Here is a 26,432-nt window from a genome sequence, read left to right as displayed (position 1 = left end):
ACTTTATTTTATAGTCATTTCTTAGAGAACTTGACATATAGCTACTAGTATGTCTCTCCTATAAGACTTTTATTATAATGGCATATGAAATTAGCACTTAAATATTTTTAATGATGCTAAATTTCAATTGCTTCCTACTTAAAATGAAGTAAAGGCTGTCAAATGTCCTAATTCTGACTATTGCTTTCCCCTTTCTACACGTTAGATAAGGTTAAAAAGAACATGAACAAATCATTTTTCCAAGCTCCAAGATGGAGATGGGAACAAATACAAAGATTGTAGGCTGGTGAAGTCAAAAGCTTTGAAATCAGAGTCAGAGGATGTGGTTTCATATCCTGGGTCTGCCACTTACTCTTTGTATGAATAAATTAAGCAAATTATGTTACCTCTCTGGAATTTAGTTTCCTCTCCATTAAAAAATGAGGGGATTAAATTAGATGATCTCTAAGGTCTTCATCATTTCCTATTAAGCTCCTTGAGGACCAGACTGTTTTTTGCTTCTTTTTGTATCCTCAGTATTTAGCATAGTATATAGTAGGTGCTTAATAAATATTTATTGATTGATTGAGTTGGAAAACACAAATGTTTCTAATGTGAATCAAGATTGCCCAAGTTCCTCATTGTTCTGCTTAATAAATGTTTATTGACTGATTGAGCTGGAAAACAGAACTGTTTCCTCGGTGTTCTCTCCAAAGTCAGTCCTTGTGGTTCTCGGCATATCTATTCTTTTGATTTTTATTTAGCCTTTTCTAGAAGGCGAGGCTCAAAGAAATCAATGAAAGGTACTACATGGACAATAGTGATCTTGAATTGTGAAAGAAATTTTTGAGTTAGTCTACAGTCAGGAGTAAGGTAAGGGCATATCAGTACATAGAACTGTGGCTAAATAGGTATCTATCAATGCCTAAAGATTAAGGTGTATCTATTAAGGAAAATTATTTGTATAAGTAAATTTGACATAAAAAAAGGTTAATAACAGTTATGAACAAATGAGGTAATGGTGAATACAGGCAGTACAATGACAGAGCAATAAATGGCAGGGTAATAAAGCAATCCCAATAACTTAAGTCAAATAGGGTTTAAAATGAGTCAGGGTCTAGCCAAAAATAGCAGGTTGTGGACAGGGAGAGAGAGATGTAAATATGAATTCAAAAACAATAACTGCTGGATGCAGACCTTCAAGAGACAATCTATTCTACTCACTTTGTTTCACTCAGCATGTTACTGTTGTGGAAGTTGACCATACATCCCTCCTCCCATTCTCTAACTTCACTGATTCTCACCCATATATTTCTTATGGATTGATTTTAAAGCAGAGCAGAGCAGAGATGGAAATTCACCTGAAATCAAGGTTGTGTCTGTGTGTGTGTGTCTGTGTGTGATGAGAAAACCAAATTTGGTGATTGTAGACAAGAAATATTCTACTAGAAAATTTATTCAATGCTGTGTGCATCTGGTTTATGCCAAATAAGACTTATATATTCAAAAATTTGAGGCAAAATGAGCCTCTAAGTCCTAGATAATGTTCAACTAAGGTACTTTTTCAGTTCTACATTGGTGAGCTCATGATCCTAATTGATATCCATGTCATTTCCCTACCCTTATGTTTTAAAGAAAGGGAGCTCCTTTCTCTTCCTAAGCAATTTTTATCTCATTTTGGAATGCTGAATTCCCTACTGTAGATAAAGCCTCTCTATGTGCAAATAAAACATTCTTTTCTGCAACCCTTTCCAAATTCACTGTAAGCTTTGAATTGGTTGGTTAATATACAAAAGGTGTCCTGAGAACCTTAAATGAAACCTGATATAGAAACTACAAAGTGTTATAATTATTATTTCTTCTGTAATAGTGAGCTTAACATATTTAGAATGTTAGAACAAAGATACAATGACGATGAAATACTGATACCAAAATGGCTTTCAGTATTTCTTTTGCTTTCCTCTACACAATAGTTTGCTTGAAAATTTCTTGTCTTTCTATCTATGCAAGGTATAATTAATTATAGAGGATTTCAACTCTCATTGTATAGAGTTTTAAGCTACCTGTAATTGTTCTTAATGGGCTCCCTTCTCTTCCTGGATATCCATATGCAATTTTTTTTTTTTTTTTGGATGTAACAATGTGAGAGGATTCTCTCTGAGAATCACATAATTCTCTGCAGAGTTGCATAGGCTGCAAATCTGGACTAGAATTTTCATATAATTGTTGTAATTATATGTATTGCTTGTGTCCCCAAAAGGTTGCTATTAGAAGAAAAAGCCTATTATCTCAGTGAGATACTATTGTCTCTGCTACAATACAGCCTGAGCCCAGACTATGACCATGCTTAGAATTTGAAACCTGTACCTTTAGTGAAATCACATGAGCACTGAGATACTAGAAGGACTTTTAAAAAAACCTCATTTGAAAAATGCATCTTAGACTGCAGGGAAGGTATTAGATTGTTCATTCCTAACCTTTAACTCTGTGTGACAAGTTAGAGTGAACATCCTTTCTCTCAGTATCTTTTGTATCAATGTTAAAATTCCTAAGTTTTATATTTCAATAGAAACCTTCCTATTAAAGATGAAGACAATCAACTTACCAAAGGAACAACAACCACAACATTTAAATTATCTAACAGCATAACTATATTTGTTTATTAAGAATGCCTAAGACTGACAAAGTACAGGGAGATAATTAAATTATAAGATAAGTATAATAATAGCTAACATTTACATAGCACTTCATTTTCACGTTTACACGCAAGGTTTTATTTGAGTTTCAGGACAAGCTGTGAGGTAGGGATCACAGGTCTGAGACACATTCACAGATGAGGAAACCAAGGCTCAAAAATGCTAAGTTATTTGCCTATGGTTCCAACTAGAAATAATATCATTTATATGATGCTTTAAGTTTCACAAAATGTTTTATAAATGTTATAATACAAATTGCGTTATACTCACAACCACTCTTGTGAGGTAGGTACTTTCATTATCTTCACTTTTAGATAAGAAAACAAAGGCATACAGAGATTAAATGACATGCAAGTGTTCACCCACCTAGTAAATGACTAAGGCTAGATATGAACTCGGATTTTCTTGACTCCACATTCAATGTTTTATGCATCATACTACCTAGATACCCCCAAAATAATAATCCCCTAAGAAAGATCAGATTTCTAGATCCCAAGTAGATTTAGCAAGATAGAACAATATATTAATTATTATTTTTACTCACTGAGTAAAACTATTTTAAGTAGGTGTGTGATTATATATTGGGAGTATTACTTGAATTTCAGAACTAGCCCAATTTCTCAGAAGCACCCTGAAAGGCAGTCATACATTAGAAAGGCACAGAGGAAGCTGAATCCAAATACGGTGATTCCACGTGGCATTGTTGCTCTTAAGAATAAAAACACCAGCAGATCTGTTCCATTTTATGTTTGGTATCCTCTTGCAGATTTAATCCACCAATGCTCCTAGGATAATTTGGTTTAGCTGAAGACCTAATAGAATGTTATTAAAATAAAAGAGGCAATTCTCCCTAGAGGATATCATTCCCTGCTAATAAGTAAGAAATTCAGAAAATCTTTTTTACCGCACAAGAAAGTACTATTTAACATATCACTGTACCAGGTATTAAATTTTCTTTTATACAATAAATGATGCCCTAGTGGCCTTAAAAAACTAATTCACTTTCCCATGTACCCCACAGAAGAATTGCCTCATTTACATTTTTCTTTTGCCATTTTAGAAATAATCAATGATATGGTATTTCATGAGCATTTGCAGAAATAGTTCTCAGTACATACATATGCACATGTACATACACACACATATACATAGAATCAGATTAAATAGGCAGATAGTTGATGCTAGTTATTTTCCATTTTAAGAAGTTCATTCTCTCTTATCATACTCTAACAAAACCATCTAATTACCCTATGCCTTTATTTTACTTTCAGGCCTCCCAAGGCTATTACCAGACTTCAAAACATTTTTTATTCTGAAGCCCCCGCCAAATTTAACCTTTCTTGTTACCAATTCCTCCATGCCTATTGTTTGCCAGGTAATAGACACAAATCTGATAAACCATAGGATACTAACATAATAATAACAACATCTAACATTTATATAACTGCTATGAGGTTTGCAAAGCACATTAGATGTGTAACCTTATTTGGTCCTCATAACAATCAGGTTGATTGAAAGGGGGAAAAAACTAAGAAGGGGCAAAGAATGAAAGACTTTGCCCAGCTTTCTTAAGTTTATCAGTTTGCCCCCTTGAAGTAAAAGTAGGAATGGTGATCAATTGGCAATGTCAAGATAAGTCAACAATCATTTGTAAAATGCCTATTATGCAATAGGAACTATGCTAAGAACTAAAGTTATGAAGAAAAGAAAAAAGGAAAAAAGGAAAAAAAAAGAAAAAAATTCCCTGTCCTCAGTAAGCTTACAATCAAATGAGCAAGACAATATGAAATAACCACGTACAAACAAGACATGTACAGGATAAATTGAGATAAACTCAGAGGGAAAACACTAACATTAAAGGGATTGGCAAAGCCTCTTGTAAATGAGGGAATTTAGCTGAGACATGAAGAAAATCAAGGAAAGAAAGAGACAGAGATGAGGAAAGAGATAATTCTCCTTCTATGGTGAGAGAAGATGGAGGGGATCTGGGGAGAAGATGTTCCCAGGTATGGAGGACAGGTTGTGAAAATGCACAAATGGGGTGTTGTGTGCAAGGAATAGCAAGGGGACCAATGTCAAGTATCATTAAATATGTGAAGGGAAATAAAACATAAGAAGATTGAAAAGGTAGATATAAGGCAGGTTACAAATGGCTTTAAAACCCAGAGTATTTTATATTTGATACTGGAAGTCACAGGGAGCTACCAAATTTTATTGAATGTGTTTTTTTTTTTTTGTGTGTGTGTGTGTGTGTGTGTGTGTGTGTGTGTGCATCACAACATGATCAGATTTGTATTTTAAGATGATCATATTGATAATATTGATAGCTGAATATAAGATGGACTGAGTTAGGAGAGCCTTACAACAGGGAGACTAGACAGAAGGTTACTACATCAGTCCAATAATGAGGGGAGAAGACCTGCTCTAATTGGTAGCACTTTTAGATGAGAGTGTATACAAGAGATGTTACAAAAAATGGAAATGATGAGGCTTGGCAACTGACTGGATATGGGGGAGTGAGAAAGAGTGAGGAATCAAGGATGACCCCCGAATCAGCCAATCCAGGTGACTGAGAGGATGATAGTACCCTGAACAGTAAGAAGAGGGGAAGATTTGGGAATACAGAGTTCAGTTTTAGACATGCTGTGTTTAAGATGTCTAGAGGACATCTACTTAGAGATGGCCAAGAATCAGTAATAGACGTGGAACTGGAAGTCATAAGAATGATTATGGTAAGTAAGCAGAACTGGGAATCATCTGTATAGAGATGATAATATTCATGGAAATTGTTGAGATCAACTGAAATAGTAGAGAGGGAGAAGACCTTTAAAGGACACCCATGATCTGGATGAAGACTGAGAAAAGGAGACTGAAAAGTCAGACAGGTAGGAAGAAAACAATATCATGAAAATGTAGAAAGAAGAGAATATCATTCGGAGAAGAGGACAATCAACATTGTCACAAGCTTCAGAGAGGTCAAGAAAGATGAGAATTGACAAACAATAGTAGATTTGCCAATTATAAGATCATTGGTTAGCAATTTCAGTTGAATGATGAGACTGAAAATCAGATTGCAGAAACTACAAAAGTCTGTTTTGTTTTGTTTTTTCTGAAAAAAGCTGATGTGTGGGGACAATGGAAAAGACAAAGGAGGCAAAGCAATAAGAAGAAAGTGACTCACGAGAATGTAAAACCACAACAGTAGCACCAGGGCATTAGAAATGAAAAAGAATAGGGTCAGAGGAGAGCCAACACTATGACAGATTGCAACAGGATAGAATATAGGTAAGTATCTTTGAGTCTGAGGGATGCCAATAGTCATCTATACTATATCTTAATGCATAAGATATTGCTACCGTGGATGTGATCAGGTTGTAGTTAGAGCTGAGAAAGCAAATAGTCATTTGAATAAAATATCTCAACAATTGATGCCTGTTTTTCATTCAACCTTCATAAGAGAGAAGCTGATAGAAAGCATTTTGCAAACTTAAGTTGTTATACACATGTGATATTGTCATTATTCTTGTTTTTCTTGCCATTATTACCACATGTAAGTAAACAGCAAATTTTTTAAGAAAGCATATGGAATCAGTATGAACTCAATTTATGCCTCACACAATTTGCAATAGCACAGTAAGTCATATATTCATATTTAAGTAAGAATATTTTATATTGCCAGCCAGATTGACTTAATTACAGATAAATTAGACGCCTATTGAATCAATCAAAAGTACAAATTGGGTACAAGTCCATAATTTCAGAGGAGTGAAAAATTTTTTGAGCAACTGGTTGAAATTAAAAAGTACATTCAAACTATTTCTAACCATATGAAAAGATGCTCCAAGTTATTATTAATCAGAGAAATGAAAACTAAGACAACTCTGAGATACCACTACATATCTGTCAGATTGGCTAGAATGACAGGGAAAGATAATGTGCAATGTTGGAGGGGATGTGGGAAAACAGGGACACTGATACATTGTTGGTGGAATTGTGAATTCCAGCCATTCTAGAGAGCAATTTGGAACTATGCTCAAAAAGTTATCAAACTGTGCATACCCTTTGATCCAGCAGTGTTACTACTAGGCTTATATCCCAAAGAGACTTTAAAGAAGGGAAAGGGACCTATATGTGCAAGAATGTTTGTGGCAGCCCTTTTTGTAGTGTCCAGAAACTGGAAACTGAGTTTATGCCCATCAAGTGGAGAATGGCTGAATAAATTGTGGTATATGAATATTATGGAATATTATTCTTCTGTAAGAAATGACCAGCAGGATGATTTCAGAAAGGCCTGGAGAGACTTACATGAACTGATGCTGAGTGAAATGAGCAGGACCAGGAAATCATTATATACTTCAACAACAATACCATATGATGATCAATTCTGATGGATGTGACCATTTTCAGCAATGAGATGAACCAAATCAGTTCCAATAGAGCAGTAATGAATTGAACCAGCTATACTCAGGGAAGGAACTCTGGGAGATGACTAAGAACCACTACATAGAATTCCCAATCCCTCTATTTTTGTCCGCCTACATTTTTTATTTCCTTCACAGGCTAATTATATAATATTTCAAAATCTGATTCTTTTTATACAGCAAAATAACTGTTTAGATATGTATACTAATATTGTATTTAATTTATACTTTAACATAGTTAATATGTATTGGTCAACCTGCCATCTGGTGGAGGGGGTAGGGGGGAAGAAGGGGAAAAATTGGAACAAAAGGTTTGGCAATTGTCAATGCTTAAAATTACCCATGCATATAACTTGTAAATAAAAAGCTGTAATAAAAAAAAAAGTACATTCAAATTGGTTGAAAGAATTAAACACATTTCTTAGTCTTTATATGATGAAGGAAAATAGTAAAGCCTTGGAAGCATGCTGCAGATAAAGATTACTATGCTTGTATTATTGGGAGGTAGGATTGAAGGGGGCTGAAAAGACAAGTCCAAAGGGAGTGTCATATTTGTCTTCTCCACAATGATAATGTAATTGGAAATCAGGACTATGCTTTTGCCTTTCTTTTTATCCCTAGCACAGTCCCTGACATATAGTAGGTGCTTAATAAATGTGTATTGACTGACTGACTGACAATAAGAAACAATACATCCTGCTTGGAGCTTAGAAAGGATGAAATATACATTCTAACAAAAAGGAGATTCAGGGAGTATGACTTTTTTTGGATGGGAGAAATATAGCAATAAAAAGAATTAACCTTCAGAATACAATATAAAGTTATTCTTTAGGGGAACTTGATGAGGACTCCATAGGGGTAGAAAAGATTTTCAAAAATCAGAAACTGTGAATTATCCCTTGACCATATATGATCTTTAATCCTATTTCCTTATGAATCTGGTGTGTGGGAAAGCATGCCCTAGAGTTTTGGGGAAATTTTAATACTACTATTTCAGTTTATACTCATTCATTATTCTCTAATTAATTAAGTTATTTTATTAATTAAGATAATTAACATAAGCTGGCAAATTGATAATCGATAGGGAGTATACTAGATGGCAGCTCATGAGCACTAGGACTTAAAAATCACTTCCAATTCCTGAGGGTTATCCTAGAAACCGGAGAAGAAAAGTAGTGACCTGATCTCTGGGGAACCCATCTGTCAGTGGCAGAAGAATAGCAGTTAGGAAAATGAGCACCAGGCAACTGTTACACATATAATGGTTGGGGCCATCAAGAAAAAAATAAAATCATTTTCTTTAAAAAGACAGGGAAGAGAAAAAAAAGAGCATCAATGAATCATTAAAGAAACAAATAAGAGAAAAAGCAAATTCAAAATGGATCATATATAAGCAGGGAAGTATTAGAGTTAAATCAGAACTATACCAAAAACCTAAGACATACATGATGAAAAAGAAAACATTTCATGATAAAAGTTTACCATTATATATAATATTCTCCTTTATGTTAAAATTTCTATGCTTACTGATGATTAAAAAAAATAAGACAGCTAAGTATATACTATCCTTTAGGAAAATCACTAAAAAGATATAAAAACTTTTTGACACAAAATTTTAACCAGCATGTATTCAAAATCTTGCTATCAAAAACAATTTCTTATCAAGAACAAAGTCATAGCTTTTTATCATAACAGGTAAAATAGAAGGTTCAGAAGGTCAATGTTGAAATTTTTTGGAATTCTTCAAATCCCTAGAGGAGTTAGCAATCTCTCTCTCACCCACACATGTGCATATCTAACAAATTAAGATCAAATCTACTATAAAGCTGGCCTTGAGTAATACTGATGTAATAAAAAAAAAAGAATATTATGCAAAAGAAGGCATATTTTGAAGAGTTCATGATAACAATTCATTGATCTTATAATTTTCTATTTTACTGATATAATCATTTAGAGATAAAAATATTCTTAATTATTGCTTTTGCTGCATCCCATAAGCTTTGATATGTTGCTTCATTATTATCATTATTTTAAATGAAATTTTTGTTTCTATGATTTATTCTTTAACCCACTCATTCTTTAAGATTAAGTTATTTGGTTTCCAACCAGTTTTTAATCTGTTTTTGTGATCTCCTAACATTTATTGTACTGTGATCTGAGAAGACTGTATTTGATTATTTCTGCTTTTTTTTTGCATTTGACTATAAAGTTCTTATGCCCTAATATGTGGCTGAGAAAAAGGTGCTATTTCTTTCTGTTCCCCATTCACTTCTCTTAAAACATCTATCATATCTAATTTATCTAAGATTTTATTCACTTTCCTAACTCCCTTCTTATTTATTTTTTTTAGATTTAAACTAATTCCGAGAGGGGAAAGTTAAAGTTCCCTCATTATAGTTATATTACTATTTCCATCTATAATTCATTCAACTTTTCCTTTAAAAATTTTGTTTCTATACTACTTAGTACATATAGGTTTAGTATTGATATTGCTTCTTTTTCTATGATAACTTTTATCAGAAAGCAATTTCCTTCTTTGTCTCTTTTAATTATTTCTATCAGAGATCATGATTGTCATCCCCTGCTTTTATATGCACCAGATGGAGCATAATTCTACTCTGGCCCTTTATATTAACTCTATATCTTTCTTTTTTTTAAAAAAAAATGTGTTTCTTGTATACAACATATTGTCAGATTCTGATTTTTAATCCATTCTGTTAACATTTCCATTTTATGGCTAAGTCCATCTTGCTTACATTCAAAGTTATAATTATTAATTGTGTATTTCCCTCCATCCTATTTTCCCTCACTATGCTTCCCATCCTCTCTTTATTCAATCCCTCAGTGTAATTTTCTTCTACCATCTTCCTAATATACAAACTTTCTAAGAATTCTTCCCTTATTTTCTCCTTCTACCCTCCTACTTCTTGATCAATGAACATTTCTAGAAGTCCATCCATTATTCTGTCCCTTTACTCTCGTATTCTCTCTAAATTTCTATAAATTTAGATTTTTATGCCCTTGTAGATATATATGTTATTCCCTGTTTAACTCAGCACTACTAGTTCTCCATCCCCACCTGCTTTTACTCTAACAGTTCTCTCATTCATGGCTCATTTGTATGATAATTGCCTCCATTTTACTTCTCCCTAGCCAATTTTATTTTTTAGAATCACCCTATCATACTCAATCTCGAGCCTTCTGTATGTCTGTTCTTTCAAACTAGCCAAATAATAACATTTTTCCACATAAGAAGTAAACAGTTTGACCTTATTGAGTCCCTTATAATGTTTATCTTAAGTTTCTTCTGAATCTTCTATATCAAAATTTCCATTGTATTCTGACCTTTTTGTCAGATGCTTGAAATTCTTTCAGTTCATTATATATACATTTTTCCCCATTCAGGAGTATATATTCAGCTTTCCAAAATAAGTTATTCTTGGTTGTAAACCAAGTTCCTTTACTATATGAAATATAATGTTCCAACAGGATTATGGGAAGATGATGGAATAGGACAGAAAACTTTCAATTCTCCAAATGTGATTCACAAAAAAAGACAGAATATTTTCTTAAAGCCACAAAAATAAAATGAGAGTTGTCCTGCTAAAACAATTTGAAAACACTCCAGGAAAGACTCAACCTCCATAGGCAGAGGTTTAACTAGTGCAAACATCTCCAGGCAGATTCTGCAAAATCAACAGGCCACAAGCCTTGAAGTCAGCGGAATGGAGAGGTAGCCTCAGATTTAGAAATTTTCACTTCACACACAGTGTGTGTGTGGGGTCTGAGTAATAAAATATTGAAGGACTTTTCACTGTTGAGGGATGCCAATCACAGCTACGCTGATTAGATGCTTCCCAAGCTGTGGCTTCAGGGACCTAGCAAACCACTTGGTGAGTGTAGTACCAAGGAGCAATGGACTCTGGTGACTGTGAGACTTCCAGGAGATCAGAGTCCCTGGTTTCAGTTCCAGGGAAGAGAGGACAACTATAGCTGGCAGACACTAGAAGGACTGAGCACAGGGAGCAAGATCAAATGATCTTATAGAACAGTGTGATTAGGAGCCCTAATCATAGGTTAGGAGTAGAGAGGAAAGTCTAAGGTTGCACCCTGAAACAGACCTTAGAAAATAACAGTAAGAAGGACCTGAGGCTTTGAGATATCATTCCTCATACCTCAGTGATTACACTAATTGTTGCTAAAAAACAAAAACAAAATAAATGCTACATAAATAAATAAAAATGAGTAAGCAAAAGAGAAAGAACCCAACTATAGATAATTATTATGGAGACAGAGAAGAACTAGGTTCATATTCAGAGGAAGATAATGAAACTAAAACGGTCACTCCTTTTTAAATAAGAAACATCAAGTGGACCCAAGCAAAACAATTCTTAGAATAATTTTTTAAAAATTTTAAAAATCAAATAACAGGGATCAAGGAAAAAAAATAAGAGCAATCCAAGAAAATCAAGAAAATTATAAAAAGTCAATTAACTGGAAATAGGCAATGAAAAACATAAGGAAGAGAATAATTCCTTGAAAATTAGAATTGGGCAAGAGGAAATTAATGACATTTGAAAACCCAAGAAATAAAGAATGAAAAAAATAAAAGAAAGTGAAATATCAGAAAAACAACCAATTTGGAGAACAGATCCAGGAGATATATTTATTTATTTATTTATTTAAAGCATTTTATTTATAAAACATATGCATGGGCAATATTTTAACATTGACCTTACAAAACCTTCTGTTCCAAATTTTTCCCTCCTTCTCCCCATGCCCTCTTCTAGATGGCAGGTAGTACAATGCATGTTAAATATGTTAAAATATATGTTAGATATATGTATAGATAGTTGTATAATTATCTTGCTGCACAAGAAAAATCAGATCAAGAAGGAAAAAAAAATTAAATAATTTTTTAAAAATTAAAAAATTGAAACAAAATGCAAGTAAACAACAATAGAAAGAGTGAAAATGCTATATTATGGGCCATACTCAGTAAGGAGAAATAATATAAGAACAGTCAGACTACCTAAAAATAGTGATAAGGAAAGAATTTTGACATATTACAAAAAATTATCAGAGAAAATTGCCCTGAAGTTCTAAAACAAGAAAACAAAATAGAAATTGAGAAAAAAAATCCACTTATCACCCTCTGAAAGAGATCATAGGAGGAAAATTTAAAGGAATAGCATAGCCAAGCTTCAAAGCTCCTGCGCTGTGGAGAAAATATTAAAGCAATAAGAAAAAAATGTAAATATCAATGATTTACAATAAGGACTACACATAGAGTACTATATTCCATAAAGCAAAAGTTATCAAGGATAACTTACCCAGCAAAATTAATTATAATCTTGAATGAAAAATATAAAGGATATTTAATGAACACCAGTACTTTTAGATTGTTTTAAAACCCCCAGAACTTAAGGGAAAATTTGACACATAATATCCAGGAGAAATATAAGATAAACATTAAAGAACTACTCTTAAAAAACTCAATAAGGTCAAATTGTTTACTTTGTATATGAGAAAACAAACAATACTCTTAAGATTTTCATCATTAGTTGGATAAATTGGAAGAAAGGTGTGGGCTGAGCCAAATATTATAGGGTGACTATGAAAAAATAAAATTGTGTAGAGAGAGATAAAAAGGAATAATTACCTTACATAAATGTGGCATAAAAGGAAAATTTGATACAGAAGAAGCTAGTGGGGGGAGAATAGATGATGCTGAAACTTTACTTTCATTGAGAAATTGAGAATGGGTTAAAAAGGAACATATATGTATACATACACAAACATATCTAAAAGGGTATAAAAGTTTCCTAAATTCAAAAGGAAATAAGAGGGCATGGGGATTAGGGTGTGGAGAGTGGAAAAGAGAGGAATTCTTAGTAGGATGAGTAGTCTAAGGAATAGGAGGGCAAGGTAGCAGGTAGAAGTAGAGGAGTAAAGAGGAAAAGGGTAAATAGGATGAGAAGGATAGAAAGGAAAAATAGGAAGGAGGAAAATATGTAAGTATTTATAGTTTAGAATGTGATAATACCCAGATAATATTATAATACCCAAATGGATATCTGCCAAAACAGATAGAGTAACTATATGAACATAAATATAAAATATTTTATGCAAATAAATTCAGATTTAAATAATTGAAGTAATAGTTATTGTTCATGGATAGGTAAAACCAAGGTAAAAATTGAAATGGCAATTGTATCTAACTAATCTATTTATTTGATGTCATCCCAATTAAATTATTGAAAATTATTTTAAATTAGAAAAAATTATAAAATTAATTTAGAAGAACAAAAAAATCAAGAACTTCAAAGAAACCAGGGGGGGGGGGAATGTAAAAGAAATTGATTCAACAGTATCACACCTTAAACTATATTACAAGGTGAGAGCATTGTTGAAGTGTAAAAAAGGATAATTTTGATAATTTTGAATTAAAACTTCCTTGTATAAATAAAACCTATGCAGCCAAGGATAGAAAGAATGAAGAAAATTGGGGGGGGGGGCAGTTTCATAGACAATCTCTCATATAGGATGTAAATAGGTTGGAATGTTACCATGATATAGGAAATGATGAGCTGGTTGATTTAGGAAAAAAAAAAAGCAAGAAAAAACTTAGACTTATTAAGGAAGATGCTATCTACCTTTAGAGAAACAGATGATAGGAGTAAATAAGACTAGTATGGTCTTACATATATTATCTATGACTATATATGTGTATATTTGCATTTGTTTATAAATATCTACATGTATACCTAATATCTAAATTTAATTGTAATATTCTTAGAGTAGTGGGAGGAGAGAGGGGAAAAATAAAAAGTACAAGGCAGAGAACAAAAGAAAGCCAATAAGGAAGCAAAGAAAAACTGGGCAGCTTTGAAAATAATGTATAGTATATTTATAATATAGGGGTTTTTGAAATGGAAATTTATTCATTTTTATATTGAATTTTCTCATGTTGTGTGTGATTTTTTTTTCTCATTTGGTATTTAAGTTTAAAGAAATTACAGGGAAAAAAGGAAATATAATGTCCCAAACCCTTCAGTCTTTTAATATAGAAGCTGCTAGATTTTACATTAACCTGACTGTAGTTCCACAGTACTTAAATCTTTTTTCCCCTTGTTGCTTGTAGTATTTTTTCCTTAACCTGGGAGCACTAACGTACTATTCAAATGGCTTATAACGGCAGGAAGGTAGGCAATGTTGCTGTATACTTATTTACACTAATGGAGCATAAATTCTGGCAAGTTTTACCAACATGCACAAAGTTTAAAATATAAGCGATGGTAGACAAAAATTAGCTAACTTTTGGGAGACAGTGATTTGGGCTATAAGAACTCATTAAACTATGCACTAAGGAATAGGGAAATTATAGTCTGCATTCTTGTACTTAATTCATTTAACAATTCAATTCAACTAACCCTTACCAAATTCCTACTAAATAATGAGGGTTTGCTGAAGAAGCATTTTAAGTGAAAGCTCAATTTACAGTTTTTCTTTTTAATGAGAGGCTCACCAAATTCAGGTAAGATGCATTAAAACAATGCATCAAGCTGGAGGATTTCTGGGAAGATGGTGGAATAGTTTGGTACACTTCAAGCTCTCCAGAAAACCAGGGAGGGATCCATGGATAGGAAAGATTAAGTAATAGTAAGGCAAGTTAAGGAGCAGACTCAGAAGGGAGTCAGCAGAGAACGGAAAGAAATGTGTGTGTGTGTGGAAGGAGAGGTATGTGTATATGCATGTGTATGTATATATCTACATATGTATACATAAATATATCTTTTCCCCACTATGGCTTGCTTGGTGGGATCAAAGGGGAAAAAATAAAGATGCTGTGCAGCAGAGAACAAAAGAACAATTTACAAGGAAGTAAAGAAAAATGAATATACTTTTTTCTATCAATATATCTATCTCTATATGTGTATATATATATACATATACACACACACATATATATGGTGTACATACACACACACATATACACATAAAGAAATACTTTCTTGAACTAGTAATTTGTTGTTATATATTTTAAATTCTCCCATATATGCTGCTAGGCACAGAACAATGAAAAAAGAAAAAAAGAGAAAAAGAATAATAAAAAAAGACAAAAAACTCAGTGCATCAAACTGAAGAATGAATTATAAATGCCCATTATGATTATGGAAATTAACCATATAAAATGTTTCTCTTTGGCTAATAAGTGTATATTGTACTATAGTTTGACTCACTGTTCATATCCTTAAAAAAAGAAATTCATTATCTTTAGGAATCTAAAGGATTCCCCAATTTTTCATAAAACAAAATAAGGTCACATCACTGAACTTGGTTATTCTCACACTTATGAGTGAAAATTTGCAATAGAAAATAAAATAATAAAGGATTCTAATGCACCAAAGTCAACTTCTTGGGAGTTAGAATTTTCTTGTATCTATAATTATGTACATTAGAATATATGTATACACACAAATACACACACACACACATATACTTAGATGTATACATATATAAAATTTATTGAGCATACGTGTATATATACATTTATAATATGCACAAATGTATATAAATTTTAACAATGAAAACTAGCTAAAGCTATTTCTTGAATAATTTTTTTTAAAACTGTCAACTCAGGACAGTCTGTGCTAAACTGATGAATACCAACAGAATTTCTAACTGTTCATGACCTTGAAAATAATCTTTTATTCTGTATCCATTTAGCATCTACATATCGATGGACATTTTATTACTTTGCTTTGGCAACTAAAATATGACTTTGTAATTACTCCTGTTGTATCCATTTTATGTGTTTTCTTTTCCAAACTATGGGCAGTTGAAAGTAAAGAAATCACCTTCTATTGCTTTTACAAATGTTCCTAATAAAATGCTCCTTGTAATAGAAGCTCAATAAGAACCCATCAGTTCCATTTGAGGAATCTGTTAAAAATTTTAATCTGATGCTTAAAGAAGAAAGAATGGATCCTTTAAGTATTTTGCTTAATTTTGAATTGTTTAAACATCTATTCTTCACAGCTCATGTAGTTTCAGGTTTTGCTTTCAAATAACACCATCACATCACTGGACAATATTAAGTTAAGAAATGTAGTTTTGTTTTTGTTTTGATAGCAGAGATTGCTAAAAACATTGCACAATTCCCTAAATTCAAAGGAATTCAGTAATCTCCTTCTAATTAATTCAAATTTTAAGTCACTGTATTCCATGTATTCCGTGCATGTCCAAAAGAAGTGGTGATGATTTAACTCAATGGTTGTCCATTCAGTTGCATGGCACAATCCTTTTCTTACCTAAAATTTCATATATGATATTATTCCAATCTCTGCTGAGTGACCAGAGATCTTATTGCAAAATCCTTATAGTGTTCTGGCATTTCATGCAATCAGCATTGTGTTTTCCACAAAAAAGAACATCTGGAGGACTTTTAACAATTGTAAGGAATCCTACCCAATACTGGACTTGACATAGTATGACAGAGACATTTAAATTCCTAAAGTGATCTATTTTCATCCATGATAGGACCAACATCAATAAAATGGAGACCATATGAAGTTGTGAAGAGATCCCAGAATTACAGTCCAAGAAACTAGGTTTAAATCTTAGGTCTGTCTTTTACTAGTTATTTGATTTAAATAAATGTCATTTAAAATCTTTCAGCTTTGTTTTGTTCATCTCTAAAATAAATGTTCGATTAGGTAACTAATAAAGTCCCTTTCACTTCTAAATTTATGAATCTGTGAGATCACAGAGCAATATATAAAGATGTTAACTATGTTATATAACACTTTACCCCAAAATGTGTTTTTGATGGTCTGGGATTGGTGAATTTTAAAACAGTAGGATGAGATCAATAAATAGTTCATTATAAGAAAAAACTAACTTTAGTAAATCCATGCTGTAGTCTATTGAGGGTATCTATAGAGGAATACAATAATAGCTCTATTGTGACAAGTAATCCAGTTGTGACATGCTCTGCTTCTCCCTTCAGTTTTCAATATAACTAGTACTTCAGAACTATGAACCTTCAGTCATGAATGAGCATACACAAAGCTTTACGCACTTTTCATCTCCTCCTTCCTTCTAGTGATTACATCAGCCTAGGGACTTGCCTCTGAAACTGCCTCTGAAACCCCCTAGCAACACAGAGCATTAAAATCTACAGAATCCATTCTTTTAACAAAAGCATGTGCCAATGCACTTTCTGATCAAAGTCCAGGATTATGGAGGAATGCTAAGCTTATGCATGGAGACAGCTAGTGGACAGAACACCAGGTCTGACGTCAGAAAAGCTTGAGTTCAAATTCAGGCACGTACAATTTGATCCTGCTATCTGCCTCAGTTTTCTCAGATAAAAACTGGGAAAATAATAGGGCCTATCTCCCAGGATTGTAATAAAGGATGAAGTAAGATAAAATTATAGTGCTTGGTATATTTTTGTTGTTGTTAAGTCATTTTTCAGTCATGTATGATTCTTTGTGACCCCATTTGGGATTTTCTTGGCAAAGATATTGGAATTATGTGCCATTTCCTTTTCCAGCTCATCTGAGGTTGGATTTGAACACATAAAAATAACACTTCCTGACTCCAGGCCTGATACTCTATCCATTTTGCCACCTAGATGCTCAGGGTTTAGTGAGGTTAGTATATAGTATATAAATGCTAGCTATTATTATTGTTATTATTTATGCACATAGGCACACAGGATAGTAGAAAGGAAATGACTAAGTATAAGAAGGAACAAGTTCAAGACTTTTCAAGAAGATGGTGGGATAATTTGAAATAAGCCCAGTACTAAGAATAAGGAGAGTTAGGAAGACAATTTCATACCCAAGAAAAGAAGGAAGAAGATGAGGGAACAAGATTAGATTTTTAGGTACAGAAAGAATTAGGGATTAGGGAAGGGCAACTGTCACCCTAATTCTTTAGAAAGAAGAAAATAGAACTTTCAAACTACAGAGAAGTGAGCTTGACTTTAATTGCTATTAAATTCTTGAACATATGAAGAAGGTGAATGGGAACATTTATAAAAGGAATGATCGGGGGAAAAGAACAGCACATCTTCATCAAGAAAAGATTATGCCAAAACTAATATAATTTGCTTTTATGACAAGGTTATTAAAAAGGAAGATCAAAGGAATGCCATCAATATAGTTTATTTAGATTTCAACAAGCCATTTGACAAAGCCTCTCCTGGAATTCTTATGAAAAAAGATAGGAAGCTGTGGGTTAAACTATGGTAAATTTAGATAGATTTTGACTTGGCTCAGTATTATCTAAAAAGTATAGGAAAGTGTGATATGGCAGCCAAAGTTTTTTTGTTTGTTGTTTGTTTTTTTAAGTAACATCTTGAATGGCATTAAGAGAGGCATAACTTACAGGACTTCAGGAGTGGGGTGAGATAACAGAACTGCTGTGCCCCTGCATTCAGACTATGTATGAAATATTAATTTTTTTCTGAACCTCACAGTTTAGGGAAGACATTGATAAGTTGGAGACTACCCAGAAGAGGGCAATCAAAAAAGTTTTCAAATAATGCCCTATAAGAATCAATTGAAGGAACTTTGAATATTTAGTCTGAAAGAAGAAAAACTATAATGGGGAAATGGTAGCTGTCTACATGAAGGATTTTCATATGAAAGAAAAATGAGATGTTATTCTTTTTGGCAAAGAGCAACACAAGGAGGAATGATAAAAATTGGAAGGAGGCAAATTGAAGTTTGATCTAAAGAAGCATATTAATCATTAGAGCTAATAATGGTTGAATGGATGTTTCACAAAGTAGTTGGCTTTTATTCACTGATAAAGTCTTAAAGCAAAGGCTGGCTGATCAAATGTATTATCCTGGAGATTGTGGTTTAAGTAAGGAATCAAATTGGAGGGTCTCTAATGCCCCTTCTAACACTAAGAATCTGTGAGGCTGTTTCCCCTGGAACTTTGTTACAGCATGGTGAGAATTCAGTTCCTTGTTATATCAAGTTAATATTTATATATAGTTCCAAGTTTTCTTCATTTACTATAAAACATGATGCACTGAATATACACCCCTTCCAGGTAACTTAGGCAAAGATAAAACTGGGAGGTATTATGATGCCTAAAAACATGAATTCACAGGAAGCTACAATCAGTTGGGACATTCTAATCCCCTAAGAGCTATGATCATTTGGGAAATTCCCATTTCCCCTATTTCCATTGAGACTAGAACAGCTGAAGGACAAGACTATATTCTTGAAATTTATACATATAGTCCAGAGTTTCTTAATGTTTTGTTTTTATTTCATCAACTCCTTTGTCAGTTTGGTAGCCTATCGACTCTTCTCAGAATAATGTTTTTAAGTGCATAAAATACAAAGGATTACCAAGTAAACCAATTATACTGCAGTATGGTTATCAAAACATCTTTTAAAAACAATTTTATAGACTGTAGCTTGAGAAACTTTGTTCTAGATGTTTTCAATAGTTATGGACTAAATAGTAAGAAATAGTTTCCTACTATTAGAATAGTTCCTAAGAAACTAAGCCAGGGATTCATACCCTGGGGTATCCCTAGGAAATCCTTTATGGTTCCCTGGGTAGATTTGGGGGAGGTGAGTTAACAAACTTGGATAAGAAAAAAAAAAAAACTATACCTTCATTTCAACATATTTGGTTTGCTTTGTAATCCTATCTATGTATTTTATAGTGTGCACTTAAAAATACTATTCTGAGATTCTGAGATGGGATCTATAAACTGTCCACAAAACAAATAAAAAGTTTAAAAACCTCTGGATTAGATTATACGAATGAGTGGCGAGGTTTATCTCTCAAATGTACCCAGGACCACAGCCATTAATGACGGACAGGCAATTCTAGGCTCTTTAGCTGCTATGACACTTGACTATTCCTGTTCTGAAGAAACTGGAATGTCCTTAAAATCTCACCATCCTCTAACTTTTTAAAAATTCAACATTTTCTTTCCTTCACAGACACAATTTGTGAATTGAGGTATAAAATATTACTACAGTGTTCTCTATAAACAAAGCTAATGAGCACACTGATTCCACTATTGGTTAGGCAAACAATTTGAGTGGGTGGTGAGGAGGAAACATTGATAATGTATAACAATGCAAATGTGTAATAAATTCATTCATTTAAGAAGCATTTATTATAAATTAGGTACATTTTATACACAGAGGCTACAAAAACAAAACAAAAAGAAAGCCCAATAGTTCTCCATTTTTAAGATGAAGAAAATGAGGTGGAATGAAGTTAACATAACATACAAATAATTTTACCAAGTAATATTTAAACCCATATCGATCAGCCTTTAGGCTCCACGTACTGTATGGTTTAAAATTTTAAAAGGCCTTTAGAGATAATCTAATCCAGTGATTACTTATTCTTTTTTTAGTGTCATGAACCCCTTTGTTGCCCTTATCAGAATATTAATTTTAAATATATAAAATATGTAGGATGACAAAGAAGACCAATTATCTTGAAATAAAGATGTATTTTTTTCCTTATCCAATTTTCCTTATCCATTCATACTTTAGGAGTCCATGAATCTCATTAAGAAACCCTGATCTAACTATCCCTTCCCACAACACACACACACACACACACACACACACACACACACACACACACCACACACACACACACACATTCTACAATAGAAAAACAGATTAGGAAAGACCTCCCCCATTACTCTTATTAAATCTTGTCCCTCCTTTCTATCACCTTTATATGATGCATTTCCATTATGTGCAACAATGTCTCGTGACCAGAAATGTATTAATAAATACTGAAGAATATAAAGCTTTATTTTCACAACTAACAAAATTTTTTCAAGCATGATATTCCTTGAAGATGAACAGAAAAGCTAACTTAGTTTTTTTTTCTATAAAAATAAATACAGTGTTGTTTAATATAAAGAGTTATTGGATAAGAAATTAGGAAACTTGGGCCTTCTCATCCTGACTCATTAATGGCTAATTGTATTTCCCTGGTAAATAATTTAAATTATTTGGACCTTTCTCTTCTATAAAACAGTAGCTTAGCTCAAATAATCTCCTTTTCCTGTTCTAAGATATATACAATGAAAATGTTCTTTTATAAGAAAATAATTCAAATATACTTTATAGGAAAATAGATGTGAATTCTAAAATTCAAAGGTAGCTTCAAAATTTGTGCATATTCTTAATACAATTTTCCTCTATGGGAATTTTGAGTTGATAGTACAAGTTTATCACTTGAACATTATTTTGACTCTTCAGTGATATGGAACAACATTGCTTTTGAATGTTCATTTGCATATCTGCTTTTAGTGAAGGGGTTTTGATTTTTGAGATAGAAAACCCTAATATACCAAATACCAAGAAATTCAGCAGTCATATTGCAAATAATTGTATAGTAATTTTAGATTTTTGAACTCGACTAGAGAGGCTGATTTTTTTTTAAACTATTAAATAAGTCCTAGAAATTTATGTTGTGGAGCACCTTTTACTTGAAAATAAAAATGCAAATATTCACACAAATAAAAATATCTCTAATGCAAATAGAACAAATGAGAAATAGCCATACTTATGAAAACATCTTAAGTGGTTATCAGAAGATTGAATCTTTCTGTTTTCTTAAAATCCTAAATTGCTTAGTTATATGTTACACTTTTAGCTTACTTTCCAAAGTTTTCATTTTAAGGTTAGGTATTTGCATATTCGTTCTTTCAAGATTTTTGTTTGTTTTAATTTATTTAATTTGAAAATTAATTTGATTTAAGAAATGGTTTGTATTTTTGAAGGACTGACTAGCTGACTAGGAATTGACCTACCCAGATTTCAGAACTTCAAACTGCCTGAGGGCGATCAAAACCAGTTAAAAGGAGAACTCTCCAAACTAGCTAAAAAAAGAAAGGAGCCCCAGTCCTGACCAGGTGTTACCATTCCCCAACCTCTCCTAGTCTTCTCTGTGGACTTTCAGCTGTTAAAAACAACTTGCATGGAAGCTTCCCTTAGGCTGTGTTTCCCATGGGACTCTCTCCATGTTGAAATGTATTTAACCTTGCCTCTGTCTAATCCATCTTGGTCACTCCAGTACTTCAGTGCTTCTCATTGGCCCAGGAGTGCAATCCCTTTACTTGCATTAAAGATTGTAATTTTTGTTACTTTTTTATTTTACATGAACACTATAAAATTCCTTTGTTTTACCAAATAAAACAATTCCTTTGGAAAAGGAAAGTCATGTTTTCTGCTATAATTGATATAGGTTTAAAGACTTTAAAAATCTAAGTTTAAAAAAACCTGATATCCAATAACCCAAGGTCTGATCACTCATATAGTAATAAACTAATAGCACTGCTTAGAGCTAGTTCTACAATAAAAAGTTGGAAACTTTAAATATCTAATAACATAAAACAAAAGTCATGTCTTAGTACAAATTATCTGTATAACTGTCTATTTTCATTTTACTATTTCTAATTTACTATTACTAAGTCCAGTCCTCATGTCTTTAATGATATTGGATATTCCAAGTATCATTTGTAAGTTATGTTGCTTGTCTCCCTTCCCCTCCCCCACCATTTCAGTATTTAACTGTTATGGAAACCATCAATAAAACTACAAACATATGAGGTAACAAAATTCTTCTAAGTTATAGTTCACTTTTAATGTAGAGAAAATTACTCATAGTCTGAAGAAGCATTCAGGTAGTACTTTAGAATTTTGTTTTAATCATCACTGTTACCACTAAAAAGATTCTTTAAAACATTTCTCTCAGCATTTATAATATTTTTCCAGTTTATCTTATTAATTATGTGATTGATTCTACTTGCATTAATTTGTGTAAACAATATAATAGTCAATAAGTGATAAAAAATAATGATCCAAAAAAGAAAAATTTTTCTTATTGTCCATGTATTTATTACCTTTTCCAATGCGTGTCACATTCTTTTCTTATGAAAATGTATACATATTAACTATTTTTTTATTTCCCCACAGAAAAAGCAATGAAAATGATTCAAAAACCGATCATTTGCAACAGTTTCAGATATAACTGCTACATACCTTTGTGTTCTTTCTGACAACACAAAGTCCATACCTTATAAATATTACGTAAAGAAAAATAATCAAGGATTATGTGCCAATCTTCAGCATTCTTCAAAAGCTAAATTTAAATAGAAATTTCTAGTGTTGTTTAATAACTTCAAGCATGGAATCATTAGCTACAATCCCTATTGACTTTGGTTGCAGCTGTCCACATTTACATTAAAAGGACCCTCTTTCTAATGACTGAATCATTGCATCTCCATAACAACCACTGGTCTTTGCTGCCATCTAAACAGAGGAAGTGAAAAACACTTAAGAGTTACCTGGGAAATTGAAAAAAAAAAAAAACTCACACCAAAAAATGAACAGGACCCCTCCATTATTTGGAAGAAAGAAATTTGTGGCTTTCTGCACAGCATAATTCTAGGTGATAATCTCTCAGCAGTTCTCCCTTTCCATTTCTTATGCTGATAGAGCTTGGTTTGTTTATCTTCACCAACTTGACAGAGTAATGATACTTGTTCTCCCCAAACTTCATACATTTTATATATATATATATATATATATATATATATATATAATATATATATATATATATATTACACATATCAATAAATAGATATGTAGGAATAAATATGTACATGACTGTTTATCATTTACTATCATCTATCTATCTATCATGCCATCCATCTGTCTATCTGTACCTACCCAACTATAGGTTTCTTAAGTCAGACATTGGCACAGGGCATTGCACATAGTAGGCATTTAAGGAATGTTTGTTTAATTAAGTAGACACCTGTAGGAATAATGAACCTTTATTTTAAAATATTATTATTTCTTCTGTTTATGGATGAAAAATATAGAAATTTAAGCATTTCTGTATTCCAACAGGAAAAAAATCCAGGACTTCGACTAAGATTCTCTTTACGAGAAAGTAAAGCTGAATTAATTCACATAAATGACTTGTCAGAGAAATTAAAATAGAAACATAATACTTTGGTCCTGTTTTTAAAATCAAAGCACTAACACAAGAGTATAGGGAAATAAAGAATTTAAGTTTTGTCATTAACATGTTGGTCTTTTTTTCCCCTCCTCCTCGCCATTTCTCACTCACTTCCTTGATCATATTCACTCAATGAACATAACTCACTATTTTCCCTCAAAACCAACTAGAAATAGAGAAACATTGTACATGGTTTTAGGAATAAAGGCTGCTGCCATAACAACACTTCTACAGATAAAACTGTTGAGACGCAGAGTTACTACACAACACCCAGCCTCAGTTAGAAGAAAGAAGAGCACTCACTATATTTTACGAAATTTCCTACCTCTCTGTCATTAAGCCAGAAGAAAGCTGTCCAGTTTTAAGGTAGCCCTTAAAGTTGCGTTCTGTCTATCTTTTTTTTTTCCCCCCCAGGAAATAACATTTTACCTTTTGGAATAAGATTAGTGAGTCTATGTAATGCTCAATTGTGCTACACAAGAAGAAAGAAAGCCATAGTTCGGCCACACTGATTGTCTTAAATCTGAGCTGGAGAACTGGGACCCTCTCATTATGAAGAAAAATGTGTTGCTGGACTAAGCTTACTTCCCTCCTCCCCCCCAATACATGAGTAATCTAAAATAAACAACCAATTGAAATACTCTTAAAATATAAATAGACAATATAATTTTCCATATATTGGACCCAAGCTTAAAAGTCCAAGTCCTGAGCTGCACATAAAGTAAATACAAAGATGATTATTGGTTTTGCGTCCTTGTCAATTTCCTGCAGGTGAATACCAGAAGAGCTAGAAAGAGACTTTGTATAAAAGGGATGAGGTAAACCTGAAGAGAGGGCCGGGGGAGCCCAATTTTCAGTAGAAAAATAACTCAGCTTAATGAGGGATCACTTGAAAGGCTTTTTTAAGGAACAAGGTTGACAAAGGTGGGTGAGAGACAGGTTCATTGGGAAAAGTGGGATATAAGGCGAGATGTCGGATGGGGAGTTCAGAGACAACCTAGCTCAGAAAGATGAGGCTTTAAGCCTTCCCTCTCTCCTAGTGAAGGGTGATGCGGGCACTAAGAGCACGGGGTTAGCCATGGTTCTAGACTGGCGGGAGAGTCCCTTCTAGGCAGAGAAGTGAGGGGCTCAGGGGCGGGAAAGAACCATGGACAAGGCAGCTGAAGCAGCAAGCAGCCTCAAGCCTGTTTCCAAGACCAGGGACGTGCAAAATGCTTCTAGTTGCTGACAGGTGAAGTGCAAGCAGAATCCCCTCGCACCCCCCTCCCAAACACCCAGACAGTTAAGCGCCCCCGGAGCACTAGGACACCCCAACGCCCTCGCCAGGCGCTGGGGGGTTGGTCCCAGCAGGTGGTTTAAGGGGTGCCCTCAAACCCCTTCCTAGAGCCAAGGGCAAGCTCTCTAGTCCTCCCAGCTTCCCGATTTACCCACTGCGCTTTCCAGGCTACTCACCGTCCTAGGCAGAAAGCGCCATTGACTCGAAGAGAGAGGACTGCGTGGCGGCGGTGTGCTGAGGGAGGCGCGTGGTCCAGCCCCAAAGGAAGAGGAGATCAGTGGCGGCGGCGGCCCCCAAGCTAGTGCTGCTGCTACGCGCGCTCTCGCTGCCCATCTCCGAGCGCCTAGGAAGCAGCGGCTACTGTGGGAGGAGGAAGGAGCCGAAGGGGAGGGGGACAGGAGGAGGGACCTGGGGAGAAAATGGGGGGGGGGAGGAGAGCGCAAGCCGGGGGAGGGGGAAAATGTGCGCGGGAAGCTTACGGGGAGGGGGTTTTGAGGAGGAAAAGAGAGAGAAAGGGGAGGAGGAGGGTCGAGAAGGATGCTCGATCTCCTCCTCCTCCACCTCCTCCTCTCCCGCCCCTCGGTTTCTCCAAGGCAATGCACAGGCCGGGGGCTTCTCGGGCTCAGTTCTTAATGTTAAGGCGATGCTCTCAGCCGGAATGGAGAGGGCTTGTGGTGGCCCGGCCGGGAAGCCGAGCAGCACTGGATTCCCCTCTCCTCCACCCTGCCCCTGCCCCTTTCTTTCCGGGAGCGGGTTTATACACACACACACAGAGAGACACACACACACAGACACACACACACGCACGCATGCACGCACAGCAATTGTTTCTGAGGTTCTAAGACTTCATGTTAGTGTCACGCAAACACCCACCACCCACCCCCGATTAAGATCACAAGTACGTCTATGTGTCTATGACCTACAGCTCATCCTTCTTCCCCTGCCTGCGGTCCGGGGTGCCCGGGAAAGAAGGCTCCAGTTTGTAGGCTGGACAGGGTTGCGTGGCGCTGCACT

At 34.1% G+C, this 26,432-nt stretch overlaps 1 protein-coding gene across 3 annotated transcripts in view; it reads right to left on the bottom strand.

Moving 5' to 3' along the window:
* FUT9 (fucosyltransferase 9) overlaps positions 1-26,169 on the bottom strand; it is a 277,570-nt gene extending 251,401 nt beyond the window's left edge. For 2 of the 3 annotated variants that reach the window (XR_007953591.1, XR_007953592.1), the window contains exon 1: positions 25,595-26,169. The gene's annotated coding sequence lies outside the window, so the exon portion shown is untranslated. The remainder of the gene's footprint in view (positions 1-25,594) is intronic. The other variant, XM_051997419.1, reaches the window with a different exon arrangement.
* Between the last annotated feature and the right edge of the window lie 263 nt (positions 26,170-26,432).

Source organism: Antechinus flavipes, chromosome 4, assembly GCF_016432865.1.
Source record: "Antechinus flavipes isolate AdamAnt ecotype Samford, QLD, Australia chromosome 4, AdamAnt_v2, whole genome shotgun sequence".
Taxonomy (NCBI): Eukaryota; Metazoa; Chordata; class Mammalia; order Dasyuromorphia; family Dasyuridae; genus Antechinus; species Antechinus flavipes.
This window is presented reverse-complemented; position numbering and strand designations above follow the sequence as displayed.